General features: G+C 37.1%; 1 long non-coding RNA gene across 1 annotated transcript; it reads left to right on the top strand.

The window, feature by feature from the left end:
- Window positions 1-5,461: 5,461 nt before the first annotated feature.
- LOC110149727 (uncharacterized) lies at window positions 5,462-18,750 on the top strand. The gene is made up of 3 exons (XR_011484035.1): window positions 5,462-5,587; window positions 14,947-15,186; window positions 15,778-18,750. It is a non-coding gene; the product is annotated as an uncharacterized lncRNA (long non-coding RNA).
- Window positions 18,751-24,122: the final 5,372 nt, after the last annotated feature.

Raw genomic sequence — 24,122 nt, 5'->3', positions numbered from 1 at the left:
TTGCTATTTAATTTAAAGGTTTAATATTAGTGTGCTACCATAGATCAAAGACTGTTTTCTTAGAAAAATATTTACTAAATTTAGCTTCCTCTCGGGAAATAAAAACTTGCAAAATTTAAATATGCCTGTGAAATGCAAGCACAGTTTAAAAAGTGATGGTTATTAATGGCTTTTAATCAAGAATGGCTTATTAATGCAGAGCAAAATAATTAATAGATTATTTTCAAATGTATGCAGTAGAGAACTTGGTATCCACTGCATGCTGCATGCCAAATTGCTTCAGTCGTGTTTGACTCTTTGCAACCCTATGGACTATAGCCTGCTGGGCTCCTTTGTCCATGGAATTCTCCAGGCAAGAATAATGGAATGGGTTGTCATGCCCTCCAGTTTGATCTTCCCAACATAGGGATTGAATCCACGTCTCTTATTAGTCTCCTGCATTGGTAAGTAGGTTCTTTACCACAAGAGTAAGCCCTTGGTATCAAGAGTATAGTGCTATTTCAATACAGATTTTCATGCTGGGAATCTGAGTTTAGCATAAACCACAAGAGTTTCTTGCTAAGTAACTTTAAGCAAGTTATTTGGCCGCTCTAATGCTTAATATTTTCACTGTCAAATGGGGATAATACCAATACTCAAATCATAGGGTTTTTGCAGTAGTTAGAGGAAAGTGATTCCAAAATATATAGTTTGATACACAACAAAATTCAAAACAAATTAGCTAACTGCTTTTGTTTCTGTCGTTGTCTGGACTTGCTTGGGCTGAAAGACCAACATGAAACCAATTATCCTTTTCACACTAAGTGCATGTGCCTCCCTCCAATGAATGGAAAAAGCACCACTTTGAAAACTAAGAAGTGTGGTTACCACCTCAGGTCTGATATTAATGTGTGATATGACACCTCTGACTCAGCGTTTTTTTAAATGTAGAAAATGATATTCACTAGTGTTTCTATTTTATTACATTTTATTGAAGTGCAGTTAATTTACAATATGTCTATTTTTATATGGCAAAATATACATATATTTGTATATATATTATTTTCATATTCTTTTCCATTATAGTTTATCCCAGGATATTGAATATTGTTCCCTGTGCTATACAATAAGAACTTGTTGTTCCCCTGACTCTTAGCTTTTTTAACCTTTAATATTAGAGAGCTGGATTATCCACCGGATTTCAAAAATGCGTGTGGGGCATCCTAGAAATTTGGAGAATTCCTCAATTGAAGCACACTGAATGGGGAAAAAGGGGAGATAAAAGAGATGGAGCTCAACTATATCTTTGCTTTAAACAGGACATCCTAGAGAATTAATGTTTCATTTTGAATCACTTACAAGGATTTTGCGTAAATAGAAATCCCATAGCTTTATAAGTTTGAAAAGCACTAAATTTCATAATTTCTAAAGTATCATTTCCCTGATAGCTCAGTTGGTAAAGAATCTGCCTGCAATGCAGGATACCCCAGTTTGATTCCTGGGCCAGGAAGATCCTCTGGAGAAGGGATAGGCTACCATTCCAATATTCTTGCCTGGAGAATACCATGGACAGAAGAGCCTGGTGGGCTACAGTCCATGGGGTCACAAAGAGTCGGATACAACTGAAGCGACTTAGCACACATGCATCCACTCCAGTATTCTTGGGCTTCCCTTGTGGTTCAGCTGGTAAAGAGTCCACCTGCAATGCAGAGACCTGGGTTTGATCCCTGGGTTGGGAAGATCCCCTGGAGAAGGGAAAGGCTACCCAATCCAGTATTCTGGCCTGGAGAATTCCATGGACTGTATAGTTCATGGGGTTGCAAAAAGTTGGACATGACTGAATGACTTTCGCTTTCAAGGTATCGTTAGCTCTATAGTTTTGCCACTGTGTTTGACTGTTATGAAATTTGACTCCAAAGCCTTTCTTTAATACAATTATGCTAAAGGATGAAATAGCTATATTTTCTATTAGGGAAGAGAAATTCATAAATATGTGACATATATAATGATTAACAGTTTTATGTCTTTATAAAAACCTTTTAAAAGAGGCATCATTATCCCATTCAAAAGACAAGGACAATGAGACTCAGGAAGTTTAAATCATACCATGAATTAATGGTAGATTTGGAATGTAACTCACATCTAGCCAACTCCAAATACAATTTGCATGCTTTTATAATTGGAGAAGACTCTTGAAAGTGCCTTGGACTGCAAGGAGATCCAACCAGTCCATCCTAAAGGAGATCAGTCCTGGGTGTTCATTGGAAGGACTGACACTGAAGCTGAAACTCCAATACTTTGGCCACCTCATGCGAAGAGTTGACTCATTGGAAAAGACCCTGATGCTGGGAGGGATTGGGGGCAGGAGGAGAAGGGGATGACAGAGGATGAGCTGGCTGGATGCCATCACCGACTCGATGGACATGAGTTTGAGTAAACTCTGGGAGTTGGTGATGGACAGGGAGGCCTGGCGTGCTGCGATTCATGGGGGTCACAAAGAGTTGGACACAACTGAGCGACTGCTGAACTGAACTGAACTGCTAATTAACGAATCACTAGTTAAAAGGACAATAACAGAGGAAAAAATATCCCAGTGTGGCAACCAACCTGCTTCTATAAGGTCCATACTGGGTCTCTGAATTGTTGAATTCAAGCTTTCACTGAACACTCTGGGTCAAGCAACTTTGAGTGTATAAGGATAGGTAGGGTAGAGCCCATATATTCTAAAGGTGCATAATCTAACCAGGAATGATAAGAACAGTCTTTAGCAGCAAGCTGTTGTACATGTACTTAGTATAGGCTAGGTTTGCTGGGGGAAGGAAAAATCAAAGAGATCATCAATATAGAAACTCAGTACATTTGCAAGTAGTAACAGTTCATCTTTCTAAATATATATGAAAAACAGCGAGTCTGGCCAAGTGCTTCAGTAGGGAGAAGGCGCAGGTGTCTTTTAACATCAATTTCAGAAGGATAAGGCAGTTATCCTTCTCTGAAGCAGAGAAGTTACGTTAGTCATTTAAGTCCTTCATCAGTAACTGAGCTCCTAGACAAAATCTGTCACACTAGAGCAGCCAGGTCTTACACCCTCGTAAGCATGGACTGTATTCTTTTAAAGCTGCCAGCCACAATCACCCAAACTGACATTCTCAGAAGTTAGGAAAAGTCCAGGAACAAGCAATACAGGACATTTTCAAGTATCATTGAGACCATTGCAATTCCTGCCAATGTAGGAGATGCAGGAGACCATGGTTTGATCTCTGGGTTGGGAAGATCCCCTGGAGTAGGAAATGGCAACTGGCTTCAGTGTTCTTGCCTGGGAAATCGCACAGATAGAGGAGCCTGGTGGGCTATAGTCCAGGGGGTAGCCGAGAGAGACTGACTGACTCGAATTCCTGAGCGACTGAGCACTTGCAATTACTCTGCAGCAATTCTGCAAGAAGAACGGAAATTCTGAATGCAAGGTACAAAATAGCAAACATAGGAGTTACTTTGGCTTCAAAGGAAACAAGTCAAATGAGTGTTAACCTAAAAGGATGGGGGGAATTCTATGATTATGAAACTGATGTTTCCCTTGGCCAAATTACACATGGGTTTGATACTATCTACTCCACAAAAAGAGTGATCTTTTCAACACAAATTTTTTGGGGTTTGGGGAAACTCTAGAACTGTCTTCATTCAATTTTAGTGGCTATAGAAAAAAGAAGATTCAAATAATGGAATAAGAATTGCCCTCAACTCTAAGGTATAACTGAAAATTGGAAGTAAAATTAAGTATTATACTGTAAAAATGAAATCTTTTAAGATGCTCAATAAAGAGCATATTGTATCTTATGTTCTTTTCAAAGGTTTAAATACCTAGATACAGATTCCTTAAAATGAAAACAAGCTCTGTACCTCTATAGCAATTTGCTTCATATTAAATAGCATTTCAGCTATTTTTGTCTGGAATTGGTATGACAAAGAAGCTTGTTTATCTTCTTTTTATTTGAGAAGCTGCTTCCTTCCTGGCAGTAATGAGGTTGGCATGGCTGATGCAGACCTGATCCAGATTTCTAATGCAGGCTTGGAGAAGGCTTTCCAAGTGGCAGCATCTCTGGAAAGTGGTCGTCATTCTGCACAGTTCTGATCCTTAAAGGAGAACCTGTTTCCAGTAATTAATGTGACGAGCGCATGGTAAGGGCCTTCAATATGAGCAGGCCTCCGGACACCCCTGGACTTTCTACTATCTCAGAATTGAGCATCATGACTATTTGCACTCTCTGCTTCATTGAGGTGACCCAAGTCTGGGTGCTTCTTTTCTGCTCCATGCCCTCCAAATCCATAGGATAACAGCAAACCATTAACTCTCAGCCATGTTTTCTACATTATAATTCAAGCAATGCACTGATGTATTTGCAACAAAGGAAACACAATTATGACATGAGGTCTAGGGCATAGAGTTTCTGAGCCACTTCTGTCACTATCTCCTTGAGCGTCTCATGGAAATCTCTTGGCTTGTCTGAGCTTCATTATCCTTTACAGTAAAATTCAGATCAGCAATCTTCAAGATTCTTTGTTCTTCCAAAGACCTAGGATAGCACAGTTTTACAGATATTGATTTTAAAAGATGCTTTAACAATCATAGAAGAAAATGAATACAAGAGTTCACTCTTCAGAAAGATACATTTTATATGTAGTGAATACCAATATATAGACAAGAATAATACCTATATAACACAAGCTAATTTCTCTAATTGGGGTTCTACTGTTCACTGATGTTATGTTTAATGACATTTTCAATCTGTGATTTGTGTTAAATCCAGTGGTGGTTAAGTGCTAAAATAAAAACCAGGTGTTTTCAGCCCTGAATCAAATAATGACTTATAGTTAGGGGTTAATTTGGGAAATTGAAATTGCAGAAAAGGCCCAAATCCTATTTTCCTGAGGTAAAGTTGACTGATGGTTGGTTCAGTTCAGTTCAATCATGTCTGACTCTTTGCAACCCCATGGACTGCAGCACACCAAGCTTCCTCGCCCATCACCAACTCCCAGAGCTGGCTCAAACTCGTGTCCATCAAGTCTGTCATGCCATCCAACCATCTTATCCTCTGTCATCCCTTTCTCCCCCTGCCTTCCATCTTTCTCAGCGTCAGGGTCTTTTTCAATAAGTCAGTTTTTCACATTAGGTGGCCAAAGTGTTGGAGCTTCAACTTTAGCATCTGTCAATAGTTGGTATGTTGCACTATGATTTTTGTCCTTCATCTTGATACATTGTACTGATAGATGAAACAAAGTTATAGGTAAGTAAAATGGCATAGCATCATAAACTTTCAGTTTATAAAGTGTCTCGAGGATCGTCTCATCGAATCTTTACTCTGTACTTGAATCTCTACCAACATGCCCTTATGCATCCATTCCACATTCAGAATGGTTTCCAAGGTGCTCTAAGATCCTGACAGAGTGGAAGCTTCAGTGACATCATCTCCTCTGGAGTTGCATCTGGAATGTTTTCCACACTCTCCCCTTGTAAGTCTTGTCCTATACTTGCATGGTCTACCCTAAGTCTTATTATGGCTAATGCATGTTGGCTCACCATTTAAATTCAGTACGTCACTGCATCTTCTTCTAGGTATGTTTCTAACCCAATTCTAATAGAAGGGAATATCTGTCTCCTTTAGAACTTTTCTTCTACCAAACATTATTGTGATCATTTTATTTTATTGGTCAATATCACTGCATTATCCAGGGTTTTCAAGAGCATCTTTTTAGTTCCTTTGCTCTATGGATTTATTTCTCTAAACACAGAGCACCTTTTTTACATCTTGGTGGTATCTGAAGCATCTCATCAAATTGCTACTGCTTGCCCTCTTCAGATTAAGGCACTATTATGGTGTTTTTTAAACCAAGTGTATTTTTTTATAGAATAGTGTTTTTTTTAATTTTATTGATAGATGAAATGAATAAATGGTTAAACATAATAAATCTTCAGCTTGTTAAAACTTTTCAGGAACCATCTGGTTAAATCCTCATCTAATCCTTGAATGCTTCCTCCCTGATTTTTCTAAGTGGTCATATATTCCATATTCAGAATATTTGGTCCTATAAAAAGTCTATTATTCAAGAAGCTAAATATTGACTTTATCATATGACTCACTGGTTCTACTTCTAGGTCAATGTCCAAAAGAATTGAAAATAGGAACTCAAAAGATATTTGTGCAAAAGAATGTTCATCGGAACATTACTCATAGCAGAAAAAAGATGGGGTAAAAATCCAGTGTCCATCAACAGATAAATACATGTGACATGTATCAAAATATCTATATATATAATGCAATATTATTGAGCCATAAAAAGAAATGTTATCCAGAAAAAGCAATAGCCTGGATGTTTACTTCTAGACTGTTATGAGCAGAGATTTTGAAATAGGCAATCTGATTCAGATCTCAGGATATAGTTTTTCATTGATTGAATATACCAAAGAATGTTTGCATGCATATTCAAATAAGGGTTTACATAAGTAGATTTTCTGTTAACAAGCTCATTGGAAACATGTCTTATGTAATTTCTGTTAGTGGCCATTTTAATGAAGTTCAGCACCACATGCTGGGTTGATGATTTTCAATGGCAAGGTCAATGTAGACAAAATTATTATTAATGAGGATAGTGGGCCAGAAAGAGCATAGTTAAAACAAGTAATTATTGGAACATAGCTTATAAAATTGAAAACAATGCTAAAATTTCTGTTGTGTTTTAATTTGGATATGGAAGTTGAAAAGTATCTTAGATGAATTATTAAATAAAAAATAAGATAGTACTATGTCACTGAGATAATAAATATAGTTTATAAAGTGTCTAAACTACTAGAAAAATTAGACTGACCCCAACTGAGTGACGCTTAATGGAGATGAGATACCTATCTTTGCACAGTAATTCTTTCTCTTGTCCTTTTATTGAGGGAATCACTCTTTCTAGTCATGACACCCAAATCCTAAGCAACAACAATTGGCCTAACAATAGTCACAAGATCAAAACACAAATCTGTCAGACTCATTCCTGCATTTTGTCTTATTGAGGAAAAGGTGGAAAGGATTTCCCTGGCATGCTTCATTTAATAACAGTTTGGGGCACTAGCATAAAATCTTTCATCCTTGAGTATTAAATTATTTTGCAAACATCAATTCTTGCAGAATCCTGCAAGGCAGATATTATAAAGTCACAGAATCATGGAGGCCTGAAGATGCAAAAACTTCAAGGATCATCCACTTCAAGTCACTTCATTTTTCACACACAAAAAAATCGATACACCTAAAGTTGAAGTGATTTGCCCAGGCAATTCTTTTTTTAAAAATGTGAATGTAAGACAGTCAGGTAGATAGCTTCAAGCCATAGAATACATTTTTAATTACTATAGGAATCAAACTTTAAATTTCATTTACTAGTCTTGTGAAGAAGTTTATTCTATCTTTTTAAAGGCAGATTTGGGAAAAAAAATAAAGGCAGATTTGGAGGTAGAGAAGTGGGTAGGGATGGGTTAATAAGATGATGTGTTAATAATGAGTGATAATTTAGAGTGGCATACCAGTGAGAAGAAGAAACAATGTTATTTCTGTTCACCTAAGATTCTGAGCTATCAGACTAGGGGCTTGTAGGTGTCACTATTCTAGTAGGAGAGGAAACTGGAGGAAATGGGGCCAACAAAAGGAAGCTTCCCCTGCTAACAGAAATGTGAGGAGTTTACCTGACACTGTCTAAACCCTATTGTCCTATCAATACTGAGGTCAACTTCCCTTTCATTATTATTCTGTTTTCCTTGCTTTATTTTATACCTAAACATAAACACAGGTGTATATATTTTTGAACTGCTTATCACTTGGAATAGAGAATCCTGATCAGAAGTTTAAGAAAACAATCTAGGTAGCAAGCTCTCAGGATAAATTATTAACCTAAAATAATTTACTATGTTTAAGCCTCATGATATTGAGATAAATAAAAATAATAAAATAAATAAAAAGTAAATCAAAAGTAATTGAAAGAAGCATGAAGTATTAAATTTTTCTATAGGACAGATATCGCTGGATTAGGTAAAAAAATTAAACAGTAAAACCCAGAATAAAAACAAATAGATAAATCAAGCAACAGTAACTAAATGCTATTTTCAAGAAACACATCCCAAACAAAATGACACAAAGTGTAAAAATGAAGGATGGAAGAAAGAAGTACCAAGTAAAATCTTACTTTAACACCTAGTGTGATGATATTAATACAACAAAAAGAATATAATGTGAAGATGATTTATTTGGGTCAACTGAAAGTGAAAGTATTAGTCACTCAGTCATGTCTGACTCTTTGTGATCCCATGAACTATAGTTTGCCGGGCTCCTCTGTCCATGAAATTCTCCAGGCAAAACTACTGGAGAGGCTATTTTGTTATGACACAAGATCCATTATTCTAAGAACTTTTAAAAATCAGAAGATTTTATTCTTCCAGCTACATCAGTTTCAGGTGAACAGCAAAGAGAATCAGCTGTACATATATATCTGTCCCCTCTTTTGGGATTTCCTTCCCATTTAGATCACCACAGAGCATTGAGTCAAGTTCCCTGAGTTATAGAGTAGGTTCTCATTTGTCATCTATTTTATACATAGTATCATATATACAAAAACTCTGATCTTTACTTAAGACAGCACCTAGAGGTCCCACTGCAGGCAAAAATCTAAGGAAAGGAGTTTAGTCGGCTTCTTCTCACTTTCTTCCCCTGTTTCTTCTACTCCTTCTCCCATTTTGGAGAGTTGACTACTCTAATTATGGCATGGTGGACAGGAAATTGGGAGGGAGGCCATGCCGCTTTCTAGGACTGTCGGAACCATGGACATTGGAAGTCCTTTCCCAAGATTTTGGAAGAGCAGTTTCCTTTCAAATTTTCAGGCCACTATTGTGCTCCCATGGAGGTATCCACAGCCAGAATGTTGTGCTTTATTTAATCCTCTTGGTCTTGACTCAAATTCCTGTATACTACTATGTGCATCTAACTACAGAATACATAGACTAAGAGGGTTCACCTGCAGTGCCCTTTCTAGTGATGTGAAAGGGAATAAGGGATAGTACATTTCTCCTTTTTTCTTGTGGGGGAGAGAGTGAATGTGATTCAGAGCAGGGTTTAAGCTAGAGACACCTTCTTCAATAATTTCCCCCAAATTCAGCTCTTGACTCTATACCCTAAATGTATTCCCTTTGACAATTCTGCATTGTCAGAGGCATTTGCCACCTCATCTTGAGATGGATTTGCCACCTCACCTTGAGATGTGAGGTGAGTTTCATGAGAAACTCTAATTCTCATGAGTTTCAATCCAAATGCCCATTTTCACATCTTTTGATAGAAGTGATGATGGAAAGTTTTGGATAACAATTTATTCAGTTGTACTTTCTCCTGCCCAACCGGTTCTCAGAGAAGTAGTTACAGCCTTAAATGCATTTAATAGAAAATGAAATAATAAATAGACTAAGCCTTTAGTTTGAGATGTTAGAAAACAATTGAAAGTAGTTATAGCGAGAGAAAGAATAAACAAAGATAAATTTGGGATTTATAAAACAGAAACACTTTAAAGTACATGTGATTTAAAAGTGCATGTGATTTAAAAGTACATGTGATTTAAAAAGATATATATTAATAAATAAAGTATTAAAAACTCTAGCCAGTCTAATTAACAGGGAAAAAGGAATTCTATAATAATCCACATTATGAAAAAGAAACAGGATGTAATTATAGATACTGAAGAAGTAAATAAAATAAGAAAATATTATGTGCAGATATATACCAATATACATGAAAATCTTGAGGAAGTGATAATTTTCTAGGAAAATATGAATAAACCAAAGATGACTGAAAACAAGTAAAATACTTTAATAAACCAAAACCAAAAAAATTTTTAATGAAAATATTTAAAGCATAAATACTTTAAATGACATCTATTTAGCTTCTGAGTTCAATCAAATTATCCTATAAAGCACTTAAAGGTTGTCTAATAAGTCCTGTTATTTAAGTTGTTTCATAGTAAAGAAAAAGATGAAAGCTTTATTATTCTTCAAAAGGCTACTATAACACCAATCTAAAATACAGGATTGTCATAAAAACAGTAAATGTCATATAAGGACATAAATAAATTTTAAAATCAGCAAATTAAGTTCTTACTTGCTGGAAGACTAATATAACCAAATCTATTTATCTCAGGACTGCAAATGTAATTTGCAATTAAGAGATTATTTTTAGTTTATAATAGAAATGGTATTTCAAATACTTGGGAGGAAAAGCTTGCTATTCAATAAATATTGTGTTACAATTGGATACCCATGTGGGAAAAACTTCTGGAGAAGGAAATGGCAACCCACTCCAATATTCTTGCCTGAGAAATCTCATGGACAGAGGAGCCTGGTGGGCTACAGTCTATGGGGTCACAAAGAGTCAGACACAACTTAGCGACTAAACAACTGGAAATCTAATGTTATAATTCTACTACTCATCATATACAAAAAGAAACACCATATTACTTAAATATTTATATTGAGAAGTTCAAGGGGTTGTTGAGGAAAAAATATATATATTTTTCCCCTCTGGGATAGCAAAAGATCTAACATGCTACAAACCCAAAGTTCCAAAAGGAAGACTGATAAATACAACTCAATGGATAGCGACATGTCCTGTAAAATGCCAGGTTCTAAAATAAAGTGAAAGACAAGCACCAGATTAGAAGAAAATATTTGTAAAATAAACAAACAAATAAAACTATAAAAGTTTGCTAAATTTAGTATATTTTTAAATTGTTAGTTTTTTTAATAGGTGAGCAATCTCATAGAAAATGGTACAATAATATAATACAAAGTATCAAGAGAAATTACTAGTAATTGGTAATAAGTATGAAAGGGTATGCTGAATCACATAGCTATTCAGGGGAAAACATATTAAAACCACAACAATATCCCATTTCCTGCATGTATGATTGGGTGAAAATGCTAGACTAGTGAGATTTTTGCAAGGGGTCTAGAGCGACTTGCATTCTCATTGGTGAGTGTGTGAATTGAAACAGTTTTCTGGAGAATTATTGGACTGAATTTTACCCACTCCAGTATTCTGTCCTGGAGAATTCCATGGACTGTATAGTCCATGGTGTCAGAAAGAGCTGGACACGACTAAGCAACTTTCACTTTCACTTTCAGTTAAAAAATTCCTTCCCTTTGACACAGTTTCATATCTAGGTATCTTCTCCACAAGATCACTTATGTGTGTGTTCAAGAAAATGTATTTTGTTTAGCATTGTTGTAAGAGAAAATAGAAAGGAAAAAATGAGTCACCTATAATTTTTTGTCATTAAGTGTACGCTATTATTTACCGAAGCAGTATATGAAAAGCACTTAGAACAATGTCTGGAACAGTACCTGGTACATACTTTTTTTTTGTGTGTGGTACATACGTTTTGCATGTACTTATTTGTGTTTATTCGCTTAGTCATGTCTGACTCTTTGCAACACCATGACTGTAGCCCACCAGGCTCCTCTGACCATGGGGATTTTCCAGGCAAAAATACTGGAGTGGGTTGCCATTCGCTCCTCCATGAGATCTTTCCAACCCAGGGACTGATCCCAGGCCTCCTACATTGCAGACGGATTCTTTACTGTCTGAGCCACCAGGAAATCCCTACACATACATAGCAGGTCCTAAATGAATAATTTTAGAATTACTCATATACATGAAATGGTCTTTATTTTGTGATTGCCCCTCTATATCCATGCTCTGTCCTCTGATCCCTGGGGAGCTGACTCTGGCTTCTCTTATGCTCTGGTTTTCCATTGGTTTGGATCAACCCAAAGAGGCACGAACAAAATAGGAGAGCAAGAGGTTATTTCTGATATTTCCCCATCAATACTTTCCTGCCGTATTGTGCTTTTTAGTGACTATAACCCTCTACCTACGGCCAGACCTTCCACTGGGTAGATGTGGGCAAGTGCCCCAGGCCCACAGCTCTCACTGGGTTCTAGGACCAAAGTTCATTCACTCCCATCCCTCGCTGATTCTTTTAGTCCTGTCCATGCATGTTTCTTATTAGGACCACAACTGATACACAAGCTATGTAATACCAATAGCTATTAAATAGCTATTTTAATTAGTGGAGAGGGAACTAGATGTACTGACATAAAAACAATTCCATAATGGATATGTTAGATTTGAGAAAGGCCAAAAAAAGATACCCACAGATGTATCATTTATCCATAATCAAGATTTGCCATGATTTGGTGTAAGGCTGTTTCTAACACTTAGATATTTCAAATCCACAGTGCAGTTTGATAGTAAAAAGATTTGAAAATGTATTCAAAAAATATTTGAACTGTTCATAAATACGTGGACAGTCCAATGGTTTATAAAGAGCTTTAAATGTCAAAATATATAGATTAAAGATCATCTTAGACAGCTTAAGCCATTCTAGCAGCAATGCTGGGACATTAATGCAACCCGGCCTTAAGGCCTACACCTTTGGGCTGTATCACAAATAATAAGGATTCCATGGCAACACCAACTGGCTATTTATAGAACCACAACCAATCACAATGCACTACAGCACTATGACATCATGCATGCACTCTAATATCTTTGATTATGATGATGCTTTGGTTTATAAATTGATGATCGAAGAAGAGACTCTAAAGCCTTAGAAAGTTCTTGGGTTTAAACATTCAGATAATATACACTTCTGTCAAATTTAAATCCTGTTTGTTCAAAACCAGGTGAAATCTGAAACTGAGGCCCATCCATACATGAGGGGCCTGGAGAGACTGAAGGAAGAAGTAGCCTCTCCAGAGTGGTAGTCCCCAGGTTTAATAAGCAAGACAAGCCTCCTTAATTAGGAGCTTTGGTAGCACAAGTTGCGTAGATCTCCACAATTCCCACCAGGATCTTGAAAATTTATGTAGAGGCCTTACCTGGGTTCTGTCACATACACCATCCAAAAGTTCTCAAGGGCCCACGGCTCTCTCCAGTCCCTTGAAAATGATTCCCTCTATGGAAACAGTGGGTAAATGTGCATTCCAAGGACAGCAGAGGGAGTGAGGAGCCTCCCATTGCCTGGCTCCAGCTCACAGGGTCAACCAGCCGTCACGTCCTCTGCATGATCTCCTCCAACAAATGTCGGGAAAAGAATATTGAAGCATCAAAGTATGAATAACCACCTCTGGGAATGGAATTAAAATTGGTATGATCACAAGGGAAATTTATCTTTTTGTTCTCTAAACCTCTGTATGATTGAAAGACAATTTTACAGAGAACCCATGTTCATTTTCTATCATGTAAGCAATTTTAAATAAAATATGATACAAAAAGTGATAGGGTCTTCTAGAATGGAATTCTGAAAAACTTTTGGTAATTCTGTGGGAGAGAAAAAGAGAACAATTTAACTACATACAGAGCTCTCTGAGATCAGCAATTAAAAGAATAGGTTAAAAAAAAAAGGAGAATTTACATAGATTGTTAAGATTACTAAATGGATAATGTGAATGAAATGCCTCAGATGGAGTGGGCAAATCTGCAGCAAAATGGCCAGGGTAGACTAAAACCCTGACTATATAGAGACGCATGAAAAAAGCTTAAGAAAATTATATATATATATATATATATATATATATGGAGAGAGAGAGAGAGGATATTTGTTAAGAGCAGACAAGAACATAAATAAATTAAACAAGAAGGGGAACTGTTTAGGGAATAGGTCCTTTTGTTAACGTGACAGAAACAGCACACATACTCAACTATTAACAAGGAGATGGGTTAATAGTGTCAAGAAAGGGTGTCAAGCAGAATTGAAACTCACAAGAGAAGATAAGAGGGGAACACCTAGACCATTTAAATGGTATTCAGTTTTCAGATACCAAAAGACTATATTCAACTGTAATAGAAGAATTTACAAATGTGATCAAGAATATAATTGATAACCTTTCTGACAAAGGTTTAGAAGTAAACCAATTATCTCAATATTTTAAAATCAGAGAAATGGATGCTAAGAACTTATCTAATCTTAAGGAGGGTGTGTGGATGTGTGTGTGTGTGAATCAATCTTTCCTTTCAATTTCTAACTCTGTCAGTGATTTGTTGTTTTGTTTTGGGTTTTTTGCTTGTCTGTTTTTGTTTTGTGCAAAGAATCTGTGTTAGTTTGCTAGAGTTTCCATAACAAAATACCACAGACTGGCTTAAACAGCAGAAATTTATTTTCTGACAGTTCCAAAGACTAGAAGTCCAAGAGCGAGGTGTCAGCAAGGTTATTTCCTTCTGTGGAACTTTCTCCTTGACTCATAGATGGCTTCCTTCTGATGTCTTCACATGGCCTGACCTCTGCATGTGTCTTGTGTCTTAATTTCTTCTTAAAGGACACCAGTCATATTGGATTAGGGTCTACTCTACTGATCTCGTTTTACCGCTTAAAAAACCCTGTCTCCAAACAGAGTCACGTTATGAAGTAGTGGGCATCAGAGCTACAAAATACGAATTTGGGAAGAACATAAATCAGTCTATAACAGACATTTATGACCTTTAACTGACAATTTAACTGCTTTGGTATATGTCTTCTTACAGATGTGATTATGTAAACTTTTTAAACAATGAAATGCTAATTTGTCTTTGTATCTCATAGCATCTTTTAACCATCTAGGTGATCATTCAGTGTTTGTTGAGGGAGAGTGAATAAATTAACTAAAGGTACGGAGTATAAAGGGCTTCCCTGGTGGCTTAGTGGTAAAGAACTTGCCTGCTAATGCAGAAGACGCAGGTTTGATTCCTGGGTCAGGAAGATCCCCTGGAAGAAGGAAACAGCAACCCAGTCCAATATTCTTGTCTGGGAAAGCCCATAGCCTGGTGGGCTACTGTCCGTGGGGTCACAAAAGAGTCAGACATGAGAGTAACTAAACAAAAAAAACCAACAGAGTATGACGCAATGCTTCCTCATCTCCAGAAGGGCTCTGATTCTAACTGTGAGGTCGTGTGTGCACAGTGCTGCGGAAGAGAGAGAGTTTCGAGAACAGAAAGCCGAAGTTCCTCCTGAGACTACAAAGCGTGAGGAGCGGATGATGACAGCTGCAGGGACAGCTGCAGAGAGACCTTTCATCCAGCTCACAGGGTGCTTTCTTCTCCCAATAGGAGGATGGCGACTCTTGTCTCATCAGCCCAGTCTCCCCTCAGGAACTCATATCAAGTAGGCAGAGACGACCAGCTCAGCAAGGTCTTAGCTCTTTATCTTGGAAAGGAGTCTGTTATCACCTTTGAAGCAACTGCCTTTCAGAATAATTTTAGAAAATTTGCCCGTCCCTTTGTGGGATTGAGCATCTTCTTGAGTTCTGACTGTATATCAGACATGTATCAGACATGTGTATTCCATAAACATGGCAGCTCCATGACAGTTTTGGACTTCGTAATGGACTTGTCCCACTCTAGCACTTTTTGACAGCCCTTCAGACTGGGTAACCAGAGCTTTTCAGAAACATCCTTCTACTTGCCTGCTTGGTCCTATCCAGGGCTGATCCCTTGGTCATCAGTAAATAGAAGTCTTTATGGTCCCAATCATCCCTGGGAGCTGGTTTGACACCATAATATGCAACTCCATCTTGACCCTAACATGGTACTGGAAGCCTCACACCTTTAAATTTCACAGCCCTAGGTTATGCGTAAGTTAAGGACTGTTCTAGGGAGCTGAACATAATTTAACAATTTATTTCATATTTTCATTTGCTCAGAAATGCAAACCTATAACTTCTAAATTAATTTTGTGAACTTTTCTTTTTTTCAGATGAGGCCTGTTTGAAGAAGTATTTTTCCAAGTTGTCACAATTAATTAACATTTATGAAATATTCTCATTGCATTTCCTTCCATAAATAGGCAAAGGAGCGAAGTGATCATCATCATTCCAATTTCTCATGACCTTTTCCAAATGCCTTTAAAGATATGTCTCTGTTCTGAGTCTTGATCTGAAAATGGGTAACTCCTTTACATTGTCAGTAATAATGGGAGCACAAGGGCAAAAATGGCAGTAACAGTCTCTCCCCAGACTTCTAATTAACAAGTGCAAACTTAACCTTTCAAACTTTAAAACAGTACTTTTCAAACTTTTAAATAATTGCTTTTCAAACTTTAAAATAATAGATAAATGTTAGCAATATCTTGATCTTTCTAATATGAAATGTACCTGAAGTTCTCTCTATTAAAAATAGAATTAAATCTGTAAATTTATCTAAACCAATGAATGCAAACTGGCTGACTAATTGAAATAAATTGATCAACATCAAATATTCTATTCAGTTATAAACTATTATTGGTCTTAATAATTAGGGTAATGTACAGAAAGAGCTCACTGCTTAAAAAATACTGTTAAGTATCACTGTAGCATTTTTTTTGAACCATGCATCATGTAGAATCTTAGTTCCCTGACCAGGGATCAAACTCATGTCCTTTGTATTGGCACATGGAGTCTTAACCATTGGACAGCCAGGAAAGTCTTAGCAGCGTATTTTTTAATTTCTCTCCACATGTGGTATCTGTAGTTTCTCCATAGATGAAAAGAGCAAATTAAAAAATGAAATCAAAGAATAATGATACTGAAGCAGTATTTTGAAGACAAAACAGAATTTTTTTCTTTTTAATTTTAAAACTTAAGTGCAGTCATTGCTCTATTTGTAATTTTTTGAGGAAACTCCATTCTGTTTTCCACAGTGGCTGCACCAATTTATATTCCCAACAGTGTAAGAGGGTTTCCTTTTCTCCAAATCCTTACCAATATTTATTATTTGTTGACATTTTAATGATAACCATGTTTGCAGGTATAAGGTGTTATCTCACTTTGATTTTGATTTGCATTTCTCTGATGATTAGCTATGTTGAGCGTTTTTTTCATGTACCTATTGGCCATCTGTGTATCTTCTCTGGAAGAATATCTATTCAAGCAGACAGGCCAGAATTTTAATCTCAGTTGTTTTACTGACTAGAAGTGTGACCTTGAGTCTAAGCTTCCTCATCTTCTAATTGATTTAATGACATTTACCTCATAGTGGTTGAATGGGATCATATTTTTTAAAAAGCCCTTTATTGTGCCAGTCACGTAAAAGCACCTTATAAATGGTACTTATTATTATTATGCAATCCCAACTAAATTCCTATAAATATTGTAACGGATATGGAAAAGACTAAATGTTTTCTGAGTACATTGTATTGTTACCTACACAAAAAGGCAAACAATTAACGTGCATATAGAGTGCTTTTCTCATTCATCTTTTCTCAATAGACACTGCTTTCCTTGTGCCCTCTGTTTTCCTTCAAATATGTTGATGAGTAAGTTTATTTTAGTAAAGTAACCTTTACTTGATTAAATGAAAATAAAGGCAATGGTCACAAAGAGAAAGTCTACATACGTATATTGTGAGTAAAAATATCCTTTGAGAAGTCCTTTTACTAAAGACCCCTGAAGCAAGCCATTTCTAAGTAGAAAAATGCTATGTGCCACGGCTGTTGTTCCCTTTTCCCCTCTCTGACTGCTGTTGTTAATGGTTAATAGGGATTTTAAATGAAGTAATAGCAGCTCTTGCAGCTGACTTGGCTAAAATAATGCAATCATGCTGAAATTCAGTTTTGTATTAATTTTTATTTGCTTTCTTGAACCATACATACATAGGTAAACAGAGAGTATATATCAGATGACTATGATGACTGATTTTTTTCACTGGGACACTTTTCATAGTTTCTTAGAGTCTGTAGATTTTTTAAAGCTTTTGGTTAGTTCTTTATGTTAAAGGGAAATAAAATATTAATATTCTGATACTTGTTAAAATGAGTGGAAGACTTTGTTCAAGACTTTGGTGACAGGTGTACTGTGACAGGGGAGAGAGAATAGTGTCAGCACTGAACTCACAAAGATAAATGGGAATTTATAGCCAAGGGGCAGAGTGAGGGGGCCTGTGGGTGGAAAACTACCAAGAGGAGACCTGAACGGTAGGGGCGGTTCTTGCTAAAGTGACCCAACAGGATTCTTGCTAAAGGTAGCTCTTACGCATTAAATGGAGAATGAGGAACTCGGTCAGATAGGGAAAGTGGGGGAATTATTGCTAAAACTGGGGATAAGGTTGAGACCTAGAGGATCCTGCCTATAATTCGGTCAAGGAGAGAGTTTTCTCAATAAACACTACTGTTTTCAGTCTTTGTCAAATGATTTCAATATCAGAAGATGCTGTTCTGTTCATTGGTCAGTTGCTTCCTCTATCTCTCTGGTTTCCAACTGTGCTTCTTTAAAAAGGGTGTGTTCCAAGTAATTGAAGACCTGTATGAATGTATCTTTCTCTAGAGGTTGTGTTGCATGCGTGCATGCTAAGCTGCTTCAGTCGATTCTGACTCTTTGCAACTGTATAGACTGTACCCACCAGGCTCCACTGTGCATGGGATTCTCCAGCCGAGAACACTGCAGTGGGTTGCCATTCCCTTCTCCAGGGGATCTTCCTGATCCAGGGATCGAACCTGCGTCTCCTGTGTCTCTTAGCTACTCCCAAATGTCTGAGGGCTTCACCTTTCCAAAGCCACCTTAAACCAAGCCAAAGCCTGAGGTATGTTAGACTACTCCTGCAGTGTGACCTATAGACTACAGAGTCGTATGAAGGCTGATCAACTTCAGGTTCACTTTTAATCTGAGGATGTAGCACTTTTGTGTTTCAGATTATTTGAGGACTAGAATCCCTCCACCAGTGCAGATCCTTATACACACACACACACACACACACACACACACACACACATATATTAGGCTGTGCTGGGTCTTACTTCTGGCACACTAGATCTTTGATCTTCACTACAGAATGTGGATCTTTAGTTGTGGCATGCTAATTCTTAGTTATGGCATGTGGGATCTAGTTCCCTGACCAGGGATCAAATTGCACCCTCTGAATTAGGAGCATGGAGTCTCAGCCACTGGACCACCAGGGAAGTCCCACTGCAGATCCTTTGATTTCTGTCCATTTGCCTCAGTTGACCAGCAACATGAAAATTCAGGCTTGAAAGTATTTGCAAATGTCCTCAGGGCAAATGCAACTTTCCTACTCATTTCTCTTTCCATGATTCCTGACACTTTGACGTGGTAATTCCTTATTACTGTATATAATACCTTCCTCTGGTGGCTCAGATGGTAAACAGTCTGCCTGCAATGTGGGAGACCCAGGTCTGATGCCTGGGTTGGGAAGATCCCCTGGAGAAGGAAATGGTCACCCACTGCAGTATTCTCGCCTGGAAAATTCCATGGACAGAGGCACCTGGTGGGCTACAGTCTGTGAAGAGTTAGACACAACTGAGTGACTAACAGCAACAACATATATGATATCTTTGGTGAAGATAATTTTTATACTTTATTTAACAATTTTTTCTCTTTCTCAGAGGGAGATTTGGCCCTGATTTTCTTGAGGTATGAATTAAAATTTTTATCTTGGACATTTACAAAAACATCTTTTTGTGATACAAACATTTTGTCACATAACAGATAGATTTTTATTTGAAATAACTCATTTATGATTGACAATATGTCTGTGATGTATTATTATTTTTATCCTCATTTACAAATAAAAATAGGGCTTATGAAGATTAATTGACTTCAGAGCCATTAAATAACCTGCTCATTGTTCCAAAGTTAGTAAATCTAGGAACCAGATTTCACACTTCATGACCTGATTCTGTCATTATATAAGAAAAATTTTCAGAAAATTTCTAGTTTTTTAATTAGGTAAGGGTGAAGAAATTTGTAGGAGCAGAGAGTGAGAACTGGACCTATGCAGCAACAATTAATCAGTAAGAAGATGAAAAATAAGAACAATGTCAAGAGTAGTTCAATAATGAACTAGATATTTCTTTTGCTTCCTTGAACTGTAGTATTATTATTCAGCTGTTGAATCCATTTGTGATATTGATTATTGACTGTTAGCTTCAGGACTGTCAATGTCCAAGTCATAACCTTAACACAAGTCTGTCCCTACTTCTTGAAAGAAACCTCTGTCCCAGTAAGACAGTCCTTTTGAGTTAAGTGGTACGAGACTTGCCTTCCTCTTGGGTAGCCAGATGTGATTACTTCATTTATTCTGAGTTCCTAATCTTGACATTTGACCATGACTTTGATATTTGCTTCCTCTAATGCTTCATATCACCTATCTTGACACTACATGAAAGCTTGATGGTTTCATTATCATTAAATTTTTCCCTTAAATATTTTAGGCTTCCCAGGCAGTGCTAGTGGTGAAGAAGCTGCCTACTAGTGTGCAGGAGACACAAGAGACACAGGTTTGATCCATTGGTCAGTAATATCCCCTAGAGTAGGAAATGGCACCCCATTCCAGTATGTTTGCCTGGAAAATTCCATGGACAGAGTAGCTTGGCAGGCTACAGTCCATGGGGCTGCAAAGAGTCTAATACAACTGAACACCATATATATATATATAACATTTTTTAAATACTTTGGACATTTTTTCACCCATGACCATCCAATCTGTTAAATCCATACCACAAGAGGTAAACAATCCAAAAAGTGTTGTCTTAGATTGAGTTCCCTGAATGAGACATGGGTGATGTGCTGAAGTTTTGGAGGGAGTATGCCCAGGAGATAAGTTTTTACGGAACTGTGGAAGACAGAACAGGCCAGAGGGAGAACCTATCTACTGTGGAGCTGCTGCCGAGTCCTCAGCCCCTATTGGGAGCTGTGGACCTGGATGACCCTTTAGCATTTTTCCAAACTGAAGTTCAGAGGCTTAACTTTTGTATTCCCACATCAGCCAGTCATTGAGCATGGCTGGAGTGGGCAAAACCCAGGGTGAGGTGGTTCCAGGCAACCAGTTGGAGCATTTCCTGTGAGGACAAAACTGTGATCCATTAGCTGCGACATGAGTGTCTCAATTCTGGTGATCCTGGTGCAATTTTCAGAGATCCTCTATAGCAATACAAAATCTAGAAGGAAATTAGCTAACATAAAATAGAAAAATGTATGAGAATTATGACACATAAGGAGTCCCAGATATATTTCAGGAATGAATCATTATTATTATCAGTTGGTATTGTCTGAGTCCTTCATGGGATGCTGACCATGTATAATCCATGAACTTCTTATTCTCATTCACGAACATGGCTCCCAATGGAGATATAGCTCTGCTTCACACTTGAAAGTTATTTGAAATTTCATGTTTTGTTGTGAAACTTTTGTGAGTTTTGCATGATTATCTAAAATATTTGTGATTATTTTAGTATAAAAGCAGTGCTTTAAATAATTTACCAGTTTAATTACTTAATTTTTCTTCTTCAAATCTAATAAATTTGCTTATGGCTTGCCAAGCATATTTAAGTATATATATTGAATATATATATTCAATACTTGAATATACTTGAATTTGGTTATAGTTGCCTTATGCTGAGACTTGGAGTAGACCCCTGACACACCATTATAAACCTTCACTGTATAACTCTCAGAGTTTGAGAAGAATGAATAAGGCAAAATTAACAATAACAGCAAAAATTGTAGTAGCAGTTGTAATGATAATAGTGCCCAACGTTTGTACAATGTGCTGGAATTTTCAAAGTGAAAAAGAGTGTAGCATAGGGATTATAGAAATAGATTCCAAGTCTAAACAGATTGTGTTAAAATCTCAGCTCAGACATTTACAAGCTGTGGAAATCTGAGTAAGTTGCTTAACTTCTCTGGGTCTCATTTTTCTCAGCTTTAAAATGTGGATTCTAAGCAACCCAAATCACCTGGTTGCTTTGGAAGAAGAATGAGTTGATATCTATAAAACTTTTCAGATAATGCCTCCACAAAGAACACTCTTTAAAGATTTGGGTGGGATACTAAATGCTTTATAAGTAACACTATTTCAAATTCTGTTTCATAATGTTTAAAAGTGAACACTATTTAAAAGTTAGCTTAATACATGTTTCAACAGATCCTCAAAAAAAAAGACTGTAAGACAGAAACAGTCATAATTCGTGGATGGAAAGTGTGGAGCATAGTAGTGGTTGAAGTCCTTACACAAGTTCATACAGTTTATCAGTGGAATATTTAAATAAAGGTTCTGTTCATCAAAACTGAATCTCTCTCAGTTTCGTTGAAATCTTGTTTTTGACATAGCGACTGCAAGCCTACTTTGACGAGCCAGGTAGGAAGAAAAGGCTCTACTTTTTAAAATTATGGCAACAGAATTTATTTTATCATGCAGTTGTCAAAGCAATACTCTAGACACTGAAAACATTTGGCCTACATAATAAATGGTTTATTCAGTTTAATTAACTTCATGGGAATAGAAGGCTGAGAGAGAAAAAGAAGCATCCTTCTCTACAAAAGAAACACAGAAATAAAAATGTTTCTGTGTATTGTGTATAGGCTCCCCAAAATCCTCTGTGGCTTAGAATAATAGACTTTCTTTTTTAGAACTGGAGGGAACATTAGACATGTAATACACCAGATTTATAGAATACAAGTTGAAGCTCAGAAAGGTAAAATAAGTTTTCCAAAATTACAATGCTAATTAGACACAGAGCTGCTATTTAAAAATAAGTAATTCTTACTTCTAGGGTATAATATTTCTTTGTTACAGGAATATTAGCTATATTATCTCCAGTTCTTCCCACAAAGGAGACTCTTAAATCAGTCTCTATTTTAGACCTGAATACTCCCACACCTGGAGACCAAGCAGATAACAGCATAAAAAAAAAAAGCTAATGCAATTTGCTCTTCCACACTTAAAGTCAGATTAAAATATAGGTATAGTTGTTTAAAAAGACATCTTTATTCCTCTGTGTTACATACACTGGAACAAAGTTGGATCACTTACTTTGTCCTCCTTTTTCTTACAGCTTCATGGGCTGACCATACTAATTTTAAGGAAAGCAATTACTGAAAAGTTCCCTTAGACATGCAAATTTAATGACCTATTTCTATAGTGCATGAAAGAAAACTCTTTGTGAAATTATAATGTTAGTGTATTTGAAGTTATCTTAAAAGGATTTACAATCTGCTTTCCCTTTGAGAAGAATGTGGAAGACAGCATCCAGGCTAGCTGGTGCTCAGATAAACAATAATTTCCCTCCTTCTAGACATGACTGTCATGCTGTCTTCTTCCATTGCCAACACAAACCTATATCCAATTAAATCTATTTGATTATATGAATTGATGCTTATGTTTAGTGACTGAGAACTTGAAATAGAAATGGTCTTGTTTGGACTAAAAAGGAAGATGTAAAAGATGGAGTAGAAGGATAGATGGAACGTGGAACCTATTCCTAATTGGTTCCATAGCTTGGTTTTGGCCAGGCAGAGTAAGGGATAGAGTGATAGGGGCATATACCAGTATCATAAGGTTGGGACTTTGAAGATTCTGGGCATAAGCAGAGCTGCTTCAGGACCCAAAAGACAACGAGTGACCCAGAGATGTGGAAGTTGGTGGTGTTTCTGTGCTGAACCCAGAGCCAGGAACCCAGGACCAAGAACCTCCAGAAATAACCTTCATGGCTTGACAAGGCATTCCATTATGTGCAGTGGTTGCTGTGAGACCCCTCAGATTTGGTCAGTAGCTGACAGGGGAGCCAAACTAGGAGACACGTGGTAGTAGTTTGATAAGTTTGAATGCAAAGGAGGCATGCTGTCGTTATTCTTGAATACGACTTGAAGATACTTTGAGAGAGGGCTAGCATCCTGCTATTTCACAGATGAGAGAACTTGAGGCAGTAGCCAATCAAAGTATATATGTCAAGTTACCTAAAGAGATTCCATCATTGCCTTCAGGTACTCTTCTTACAAGTCTCAATAGGCTCTATGTCATCCGTCATAGAATAAGATTCACACTAGCCGTAATTGGCAATGAATTGTTTTCATATCTGTATGTTCACACATTGTATTGTTGATGTTAGTAGCTAAGTGATGTCCAACTCTTTTTGGGACCCCATGGACTGTAGCCCACCAGGCTCATCTGTCCGTGGGATTTCCCAGGATGGAAAATGGAGTGGATGGAGTGCATTTTCATCTACTTCTCTGGGGGATTTTCTTCAGTAGGGGATTGAACTCACATTTCCTGCATTAGTTGGTGGATTCTTTACCCCTGAGCCACTAGGAACGCCCCTAACATATTGTATAC

This window comes from Odocoileus virginianus, chromosome 27, assembly GCF_023699985.2.
Source record: "Odocoileus virginianus isolate 20LAN1187 ecotype Illinois chromosome 27, Ovbor_1.2, whole genome shotgun sequence".
Lineage (NCBI taxonomy): Eukaryota > Metazoa > Chordata > Mammalia > Artiodactyla > Cervidae > Odocoileus > Odocoileus virginianus.
This window is presented reverse-complemented; position numbering and strand designations above follow the sequence as displayed.